A 9903-nucleotide genomic window follows, 5' to 3' on the forward strand; every position below is an offset into this window, starting at 1 on the left:
TTTTTTTTTTTTTTGTATTTTAGTAAGGGTCTGCAGGATCTACAGGGTCTCACTAGATAGATCAGACTCAGACTCATAGTGATTCTCTTGTGTTAAGCCTCCCTAAGAGCTGGGATTACAGGCATGCTACCACATCATCTCAATCACTGCCTCAACACGCCTTCGGGGCGGGGTGGGCACGGCACACCAAGAATAAAATATATGTGCTTGAAAAGACATACAAAATGTTTATAGCATCTTCTCTTTTTTTAAAAAATTTATTTTTGCAGAATCAGGGATTGAACTCAGGCCCTTGCGCTTGCCAGGCAAGGGCTTATTCTACTGAGTCATCTCCCCAGCCCCAGGCATCTTCTCAATAGGCATGAACTACTGATTCACACAATAAGAGGGACCCCTGGAAATACTATTCAGATTAGGAGAAGCCAAATGTAGATGAGTGTGAGCAGGACGATACCTTTTGTGAAGAATACAAGAACTGGCAAAAGGTGCGATGATAGAAAGCAGGACAGTACTTGCCTCTGAGTAGGGGTTGTGATTGCCTGGAAAAGGGCTCCAGATAACTTTTTGGGTAGTGCAGCTATTTGATAGCTTCATTTGGTATTGGAAGTTCAAGTGTGTACTGTTTGGGTAGCTTTCTTTTTCATATCATTTTTAAGGAATTTTTTTTTTTTTTTTGGTGTGTGTGTTTTGCTCCTTGAATGCCTTCAGGGCACTTTTGCATGGCTGGAGTGTTGTGGGGATCCAACTACAGCAAACTGAGGCTGCCAGCATTGTGGAAGCAGCCACTTAAAGAACTGAGCTAGGGCTGGGCCCCCAAAGATTGCTCATGCTTCCTTTTTTTTTTTTTTTTTTTTTTTTTTGCGGAACCGGGGATTGAACTCAGGCCCTTGCGCTTGCCAGGGAAGTGCTTATTCCTCTGAGCCATCTCCCCGGCCCCGCTCATTCTTTTTCATATCATTTTTAAATGCAAGACTTGTACAAGGAACTTCTGTATAACTGTAACTAGAATCACTAGTTTATACAATTGTTCAGACTTATTAGGCTGAATATTTAAAATCTGTATTTTAGAGTATGTAAATCTTTGGTGAAAGAAGAACACTAAAACATGTTCAGGATGAGGAGAATGTTCTTGTTATCTGAAGAAAGTGAAATACCTCAACTAGGTATTAGCTAATCATTTAACTCAGTGATGGAGCCTGAGGATTGCCTGCTATCTTTTGACTAATGCACAGTTACACTGCTTTTCACCCACCTATCCTGACAACAAGGGTCGGTTGGAAAGCTCAGGGTCCTGAAAATGATGGAGGACAGAACCCTCAGCAGGGGGCTTATATAATATTATTAGTATATAAATATTAAGTATTTATATTTACATGTGTATATGAACTTGAATAATTATAAGTTAACCTGAGACCAACAAAAATAGTTTTAAAGAATTTATAGGGCTGGCCAAATAGCTCAGCAGACTAAAGAATCCTTGAGCAGGGGCCATCCTGTACACAGTACCTGGGAAATAGGACCAGCACCTGCCACTAGCTTTCTAGTATGGAAGGTGATGTCACTCCTGTTACAAGAGTTGCACACCCAGTGTGATAGGCTTTGCACGGACATGTACTGTTTTTACTGTCCCAGAACTTACTTGGCAAAAGGAAGGAGGGAAACTAATCTGGTTGTCATTTTTGGGTGGTGCTGTTTATCACAGGAGGGAAGGTTGGTGCTTGCAAGCTGCATAAATTATTCATGATTTCCAAGTGACGAATATGCCACTCTCTTGTTGAATTCAATACACCATAGTCTCAGATTTTTATTTTATTTTATTTTATTTTTTGCTGTACAGGGTGTTGCTTGTACAGGGTTTGACCTTGTGCTTACTAGGCAAGTGCTTATTCTACTGAGCTATTTCCCTGGCTCCAACACAGTCTCAGTAAAGTGACTTCATTTAAGTTAAAATCCATTTAAATCACAATTTAAGCAATTAAATTGTTTTTAAAAATAATCTTCCTCTTTACTTTGCTTCATAAAATTTTTACTTGAAAAATATTATTTTAAAAAGATTTATTTATTTATTTGGTATAGGGTCTCGCTATGCAGCTTGGACTCATAGTGATCCTCATGTTTTAACCCCCCCAGTGCTGGGATTATAGGCATGTGCCACCATACCTGGTTTCAGTGGCTGGCACAGCTGGCATGGCATGCAGTACTGGGATTGAACCTGAGTCCTTGCGCTTACCAGACAGGCTCTTAGACTGCTGAGCTATCTCCCTGGCCCGATGATGATGATGATGATGATGATGATGATGATGATGATGATGATGATGATGATTTTGGGCTTTTTGAGACAGAATCTTGCTGTACAACTCAAATTCCCCTTACTTATAACCCAGGCTAGCCTTGGATTCCAGATCCTCCTGCCTCAGCTTTCCAACTGCTGGGATTATAGGTGTGTGCTACCATGCCTGGTTTTGTTTTAATGTGTGTTTATTACAATTAGGATTAGGTATAATTTCAGAATATTGATTTTTTAGAAGAACTTTTTGCATATAAGAAAAACAGTTATTTTTTATTTTACTAAGGTAGAAGATGTTTGAAGTAATTACAGGGTTAGCCATACACATTAATATATAATCACTGATATTTAAAATAAAGATTTTGCCTTTATTAATTAAAACCATACTTCTATATGGCATATGTTATTGTTATTTTTTTTTAATATGGAGCACTTCACAAATTTGCATGTCCTTGAGCAGGGGCCATGCAAATCTTCTCTGTATCATTCCAATTTTAGTATATGTGCTGTCTAAGCAAGCACTGGCTTGTATATTTTTCTTTCTTTTTTTTTTTTTTTTGTCGGAACTGGGGATTGAACTCAGGCCCTTGTGCTTGCCAGGAAAGCGCTTATTCCACTGAGCCATCTCCCCGGCCCCCATAGCTTGTATATTTTTCAACACAAACATACATTCATTAGGCAGAATGTAGGGGCACACCTGTAATCCTAGTACTTGTGAGGCTGAGGGAGGAGGATTGCTGGAAATTTGAAGCCAGCTTGAGTTACAAAGTTCAACGCCCACTTGAACTGCATAGGGTAACCCTGTCTCAAAAAGACAAAACAAAAATAAAAACAAAACAAATTCATGAAGGAGAAAAATGACAGATGTCTTAAGATAATCAACACAGATCAGAGGACTTTTATGATTTAGTGAGCAAGTCCACATTCCTCTGAAATGACAGACTAGGCCTTGTCTGTCTTCTATACGATGCATTTTATTGGTTGTTGAATATGAGGAAAACATTATTTGAAAGTATTTGTGTGCTAGATTTTTTTTTTTTTTGGTGGAAACGGGGATTGAACTCAGGCCCATGTACTTGCCAGGGAAGTGCTTATTCTACTGAGCCATCTCCCTGGCCCCCTGTGTGCTAGAATTTTATTCTGCATTGTTATCCTCACCTGGATAGAATGAAAACATCTTAGGCAGTGCTTTCTTATTATGACAGTTCCCCTCTTATATAGCAGTGGAGAACAGATTGTAAAGAACCTCCATGTTATGCTGTCACATCTTTAAGGAATCTCAACATGCACATTCCCCAGGCTCATACATCTCCGACATCTTGGCTGAGGTGCCTTTGGGTGGGGGGACAGTAGTAGAGGTTGAACCCAGATCTTTTGAATTGAGCCATACCTCCACCTTTTAAATTTTTTTATTTTTAAGATAGGATCTTGCAAAGTCACCAAGTTGCTCAGGATAGAATTGAATTTGCAGTCTTCCTGCCCAGAGTGTTGGGATCACAATGCAGCACCATTTGAGGATTTTCGGGTTTTTTTTTTTTTAGCATTTAGTAAAGGGTCTACAGGGTCTATAGGGTCTCACAATGTAGATCGGACTCCTAGTGATCCTCCTGTTTTCAGCCTTACAAGAGCTGGGATTACAGGCACACACCACCACGCTCAGTCTCAGTGTGCCCTGGGGGTGGGATTGGCACAGCCCCTGCGCTCTGCTTAAGCAGGGACTTCCATCCACTGAGCTATCTGGCCAGCACCCATTTGCAATTTAAAGCACTTTTTATTTTTAATTATTTTAAAATGCTTTTTTAAAAAAATGTACTTAGTACAGGGTCTACAGGATCTCATTACACAGATCCAATTCATAGTGATCCTCCTGTTTACAGCCTCCCAAGCGCTGGGACTATAAGCAAGTTCCACCATGCACAGTTTCAATCTTGTCTCAGCGTTCCCTGGGGGCAATCCTGGTTCCTGCATCTGCCTAAACAGGTGCTTTAATCCACTGAGCTATCTGGCCAGCCCTAAAGTGCTTTTTAAAACTATGAAATTATCACAAATACTATAAAGTCACAGTAGTATTGGCATACATGATATTTTTGTTTCCAAAAAAAATTGTTAAATCTTAAAATCACTATTTTATCTCAGATATTTGACTTTAGATTAATGGTAATTATGAAATTATTTTTGTCTTCAGATTCTTAATTTCAGTTTATGTCCTGGAAAAGAAAGATATTTTTTTGTGGAACCGGGGATTGAACTCAGGCCCTTGCACTTGCCAGGCAAGTGCTTATTCAACTGAGCTATCTCCCCGGCCCAACAAAGATTAATCTTTAAGCTTCTGATTAGAATAAGTTAGTCCAAATACTCTATTATCTCTGTGGAGTAAGGAACTATTCATCTGAAGTGTTAGGTCGTCTTGGATGTGCCTTGGCTGAGGAATGCAGCTGTCTGCATGTTATTTTTGTTAACTTTTCTCTAAAACTTCAATCATTGCAGTACTCTGCCACTTGTTTTTAGGCCCCAGATCTATATTGCTATCTAAACTCGAGCTCTAAGTTTTCCACTTGTCTTGAAAGAAAATATATTTAAATAGGCTGTCTGTAGCAGCTGTACACCAGCATCCATCTTTCCCAGCTTCCCTCCATAGCTGTTGTGAAAGACTGTTATTCTTTCTGGTCATTGTTTGCCTCTTTCTTTACTTCTTAAGTAAACAATTCTATTTTTTTCTAATTTTATAATGTTTGTTTTTATCTTTTTGTCCCCCTTCTTTCCACTGTACCTGTCCTAATAGGATTAATGTGTTAAAACAAGAAATTAGTACTAATCTGTAGTGAACTTCATGCATATCAAAATTAAGAAATGTTCCTGAAGCAAAATAGGACATTTCCTTTTTCCCTTCTAGAAAAGTCTTCTATCAGTCTTATAGGCAGATACTATAATTTTTAGGTCTAGGTACTGTATATACAGGTAGATTGTCAAATCTATTTTCTGTCTTTATTTTATTTGATTTCTTGTCAGAAAGATAGGAGCCCAGGGTTAGTAAGGAGCATATAAATAGCGGAGAAGGGGCCAGGGAGATGGCTCAGTAGAATAAGTGCTTGCCTGGCAAGCGCAAGGGCCTGCGTTCAATGCCTGGTTCTGCCAAAAAAAAAAAAAAAAAAAAAAAAGCAGGGAAAGAAGTGACAGTGGCAGTTGTGCTGCTTTGAGGGTCTTAAGCCTGATTCCTTCTCAGACAGATTGTAGTTTATCATTCTGGCTTGAATTTGGTCAGCGTCTGGAGATCTTTCCCTTTTGGGGGAAATGTTTGAATTTCCTTGTGGTAGGAACCAAAACCCAATTAAGATTGCTGAACCTGAGGATAAAAAAATAAAATAATTGCTTGTGTTGTTCTAGATAATCAAGGTTATTTTATTACTTTCTTCTGAGTGAACTATGACTAATACGAGGATTCTGAAATGCTTATACAAAAATTAATTTAATGGTTATTGTAAAGGGTAGAGAAAAAGGAGGAAAACATCATCTCTGGAACTTCTGGTAAGGTTGAACAGACACTAGAATGAAATTCACAACTGTTGTAGCTAATTAGCTGCATAACCTGGGGCACATTAAAGTTATTCAATCTTTCTGTGTTTACTTTAACTGCAAAATGAATGGGTGGGATCAGATGATATTTTAAGGACCCTTTCCAGCAAGCTCTGATATTCTAAAATGAATGGTTTCTCAGGAAAACAAAAACAAACAAACAAAAAACCCTAACTTATATTTTGTTCCTAAAGATTTCTCAGTGAATGTTTCATATACATATTTTTCTGTTTTCATTAGAGATTAGGAAAAAAATGAGGTGAGTGTGGTGATTCAGGCCTGTAATCCCAGATTATCAAGAGGCAGAGTCAGGAAAATCTAAAGTTTGAGGTCAGCCTGGATAAATTAATGAGACCCTTTCTCAGAATAAAAAGGGATGAGGATGTAGCTCACTGGTAGAATGCTTGCCTAGAACACCTGAGGCCCTGGATTCAGCCTCCAGCACTACAAAAATAGATAAACAGGTCAAAGTTCATAAGATGTATTAGATTTCAGTGCTTTAATTTGTGTGTCCCTCCAGTAAATTGATTCTGGCCTGTTCTGTTTGTAGCTGTATTCCTGCTTTTATTGAGCTTTCGTTTCGTCCTCGCTTTACAGTGTGACTTTAATTGCCTTTTTCTCTGCTTTCTGGCACAGCCCTTTCCCAACTCTCCTTCATTACTTATATTTTATTATAGTTGTGGAGCTCATCAAGTAGACCCTTGAGTTCAGATTGTCTCTAGTTTAAGTTCGGATACCTCAACAATTACTAAGATTAATGGTACCATTCTACTCTACAGTGCAGTGACCAAGAGATGAATTCCAGGGTACAGGGGGTGAGCGGGCCTCAGGAAGAAAGGAAGGTGTGCAGAGAATGTTTAAGGAGTTTTAAATTTTTTTCCCTCTAAATCCTAAGGTGAAACTTTAAATTCTAACAGTGGGGACTCTGCCACTGATACAAATTTGTCCTGAAGTCCTTAAGGACTGTGGGCTTCTGAGGTAGCAGCTGCCCCTCTAATTCTGAATCCTTGGTGTTCAGTGATGCAAAAGTACTGCTAAGTAAGGCAAGATGTGGTGTTGGGACCTACGCCTCTTTTCAAAGGGTTTTGTGGTCAGGTGGGGATCAAGTGTATTGCTTTGACTCTTAATATTGGAATTGAAATTTTACCACTATCACTTTGTGATGTTACACAGAATGTGTAGTTCTTCTAAGCCTCAGTTTCCTCATCTATAAAATAGGAAAGCAATAAGATTAATACTTCAAAGTTATGATTTTTTTTTTTTGAGCCAGGGATTGAACTCAGACCCTTGTGCTTATTCTACTGAGCCATCTCCCCGGCCCCGAAAATTTCATGAATCCATGTAAAGCACTTAGCTCAGTGTTTTCTGTGTATCTTCAGTAACTATCAAATACTATTATAGTTTCAGTAATAAGCATTGCTGTGTACTAGGTATTTATTAAATTGTTTCCAAGTAATGCCATAAAAATACAAGCTATGACCTTCTTTTCAGAAGAGATTGAATATGTGCACAAGGATAAATAATTGAGTTCCTATGATAAATGGTAAAAGTGGTTTAATTAAGGGCTTAAGAGGCAGGAATAATTGCTAAGCAGATGAGAATTTCAAGAAGGTGTCAGAACTTGACTTGAGTGCTGGAGTAGTTAGCAAGCTGACAGGCTTTTTGGAACCATTCTGTGTTTAACTAGCTCTGTACTGTGTAATTTGTGTGTGTGTGTGTGTGTGTGCGTGTGTGTGTAGAACCGGGGATTGAACTCAGGCCCTTGCACTTGCCAGGGAAGCGATTATTCTACTGAGCCATCTCCCCAGCCCCTGTACTGTGTAATCTTAAATAAGTTATTCTCTGTCCTAGGATTGTTGAGAGAATTAATCAGTTAGTACATAAAATCTTTAGAACTATGTCTCAAACACCATTAGAGCTTGATAAGTTATGACTAAATTGAGAGAAAGAAGAATGCATTTCAGATAGAACACTCAGTGATGAGGAAGGGCAAGTGCCCTTGATTCCTTTGAACGCTGCTGACTTGGTCAGAGAGTGACCTGTTGGAAAGTTGAGCATGCTGTATCAGAGCAGAATTAGACATGATTAAGCTGAGGAGTATGACATCTTTTCTCTATGCAGCGAGGGAACTTGAGAGGATTTCTTGGGTTATCTGGCAACTGTTCTTATATATTTCAGACCACACTTCTAAATCTGTGTCTCTAGCATTTCTTGTTATCTTCCTGATTTAGAAATAACTGAAATTTACTTGAGGTAGATGGCACACACCTGTAATCCTAGCACTCTGGGAGACTGAGGCAGAAGAATCCCAATTTCAAGCCCAGCCTGGGCAACTTAGTTTTTATGTCTCAAAATAAAAAAAAAAATTTTTTTTAAAGAGGGCTAGGGATGTAGCTTAATGTGAAGGCTCTGGGTTCAGCCTCTAGTTGCACAAACAACAACTACAACAAAACCCTGAAATTTTTATTCCAACTAATTTTAACAATGAAGTTCATAATCATCTATCCTGAATCATCATGCCTCTGTAATTTGCTCATTTCTCATAGTAAACATGTTTTTGGCTGCCCTTCTCATTTTGTTCACATTCTAGTTGTTTACATAAAATCATTACTAACTTGCTGCAAAGTTTAGTGAGGCTCTGCTACTTTTCTTCTCTCTCCTCTAGATGCACAGGCTTGTTTCTGAATCACAAAGCCACACTGTGGAAAGAACCAGTGAGAGGGCGAAAGGGAGGAAGGAAAGGGAAATATCCAGCCATCATGTTTCACAGAGGAGATGACAAGGAAATTGAGATGCGGAGGAAGGCAAGTCTCATGCCTAAGATCCACACTAATTACTGACCAGGTTTATATGTTGCTGAGCTGTTTTTACTGTCATCTCTATAATTCTGAATCATCTGAGTGGGAATTTTGTAAGTGCTATCAATAGTCTCTCTCTGTTTTTCTCTGTCTCTCCCTCTCTGTTTCTTTTTTTCTTTTGTATTTTAGGGAAGGGTCTACAGGGTATTCAGGGCCTCACAACTAGATTGGACTCGTAGTGATCCGCCTGTTTCCAGCCTCCCAAGAGCTGGGATTACAGGTGCATGCCATCACACCTAGTCTCAGTTGCTGTCTCAGTGCACCTGGTTGCGGGGCCGGCATGGCAGGCCTGGGATTGAATCCCAGACCCCTGCGCTTGTTTGCAGGTGCGTTAATCCGTTGAGCTATTTGGCCAGCCTTCTCTTTCTCTCTCTTTCAATCAAACTCAGGACCTTATGTGTCCCAGGCAGGCCCTTGAGCCACTGAGCTATATCCCTGGCCCTCTCCTGTATCTCTTAACGCCAAGATAAAAATAAATTTTACTACCAGGAACAACATGCTAATAATTCACTCTTATGAATGAGAAGTCCATGATTGTGTTTGTTGGATGAGTACCACTATTCCTAAGGTAATGTTACAAAACCCAACTCATACTCTAGAAAGAATGGCTGCAATCAAAAAAATCAACCAATTACAAATGCTGACATGGCTGTGTGGGCAAAGGAACCCTGCTTCACTGCTGGTGGGAGTGCAGGCAGAGTAGCCACTGTCAGTGGAACTCAGTATGGAGGTTCCTCAGAAAATGAGAACTAAAAGATGAGCAAACACAACTGGGCGTGGTGGTGTGCACCTGTAATCCCAGCGCTTGGGAGGATAAAAACATGAGAATCACTGCGTCCGATCTACCTAGTGAGACCCCGTACACCCTATACACCCTGTCCTAAATTCATTAAAAAAGAGGAAATAAACAAAAACTAAAACTAGAGATTCCTTTTCACCCAGCAGGATTTCTCCTGGATAACTTCCCGAAGGAATCAAAAGCATCATATTCCTGTGATATGTGCATACCTCTGCTTACAGCAGCACAGTTTATAATAGCTAAGCCTTGGAGGCAGCCCAGATGCCGTCAACAGACGAATGGATAAAAAAGACAGGGTTTTTATATATAGTGGAATACTACTCGGCTGTAAAGAAGATTAAACAAGTCATTTTTAGTTGAATGGATGCGCCTTGAGACCATATATA

The 9903-nt window shown here is 39.5% G+C and overlaps 1 protein-coding gene and 1 non-coding gene across 4 annotated transcripts in view; one reads left to right on the forward strand and one right to left on the reverse strand.

The window, feature by feature from the left end:
• The window catches only part of Fkbp5 (FK506 binding protein 5), a 137059-nt gene that overhangs the window by 7747 nt on the left and 119409 nt on the right, over positions 1–9903 (forward strand). The gene's annotated exons all lie outside the window — the stretch shown is intronic.
• On the reverse strand, positions 2706–2809 carry LOC111818724. The gene has a single exon (XR_002822638.1). It is a non-coding gene; the product is annotated as a U6 spliceosomal RNA (small nuclear RNA).

This window comes from Octodon degus, unplaced genomic scaffold (assembly GCF_000260255.1).
Source record: "Octodon degus isolate 3935 unplaced genomic scaffold, OctDeg1.0 scaffold00005, whole genome shotgun sequence".
NCBI lineage: Eukaryota > Metazoa > Chordata > Mammalia > Rodentia > Octodontidae > Octodon > Octodon degus.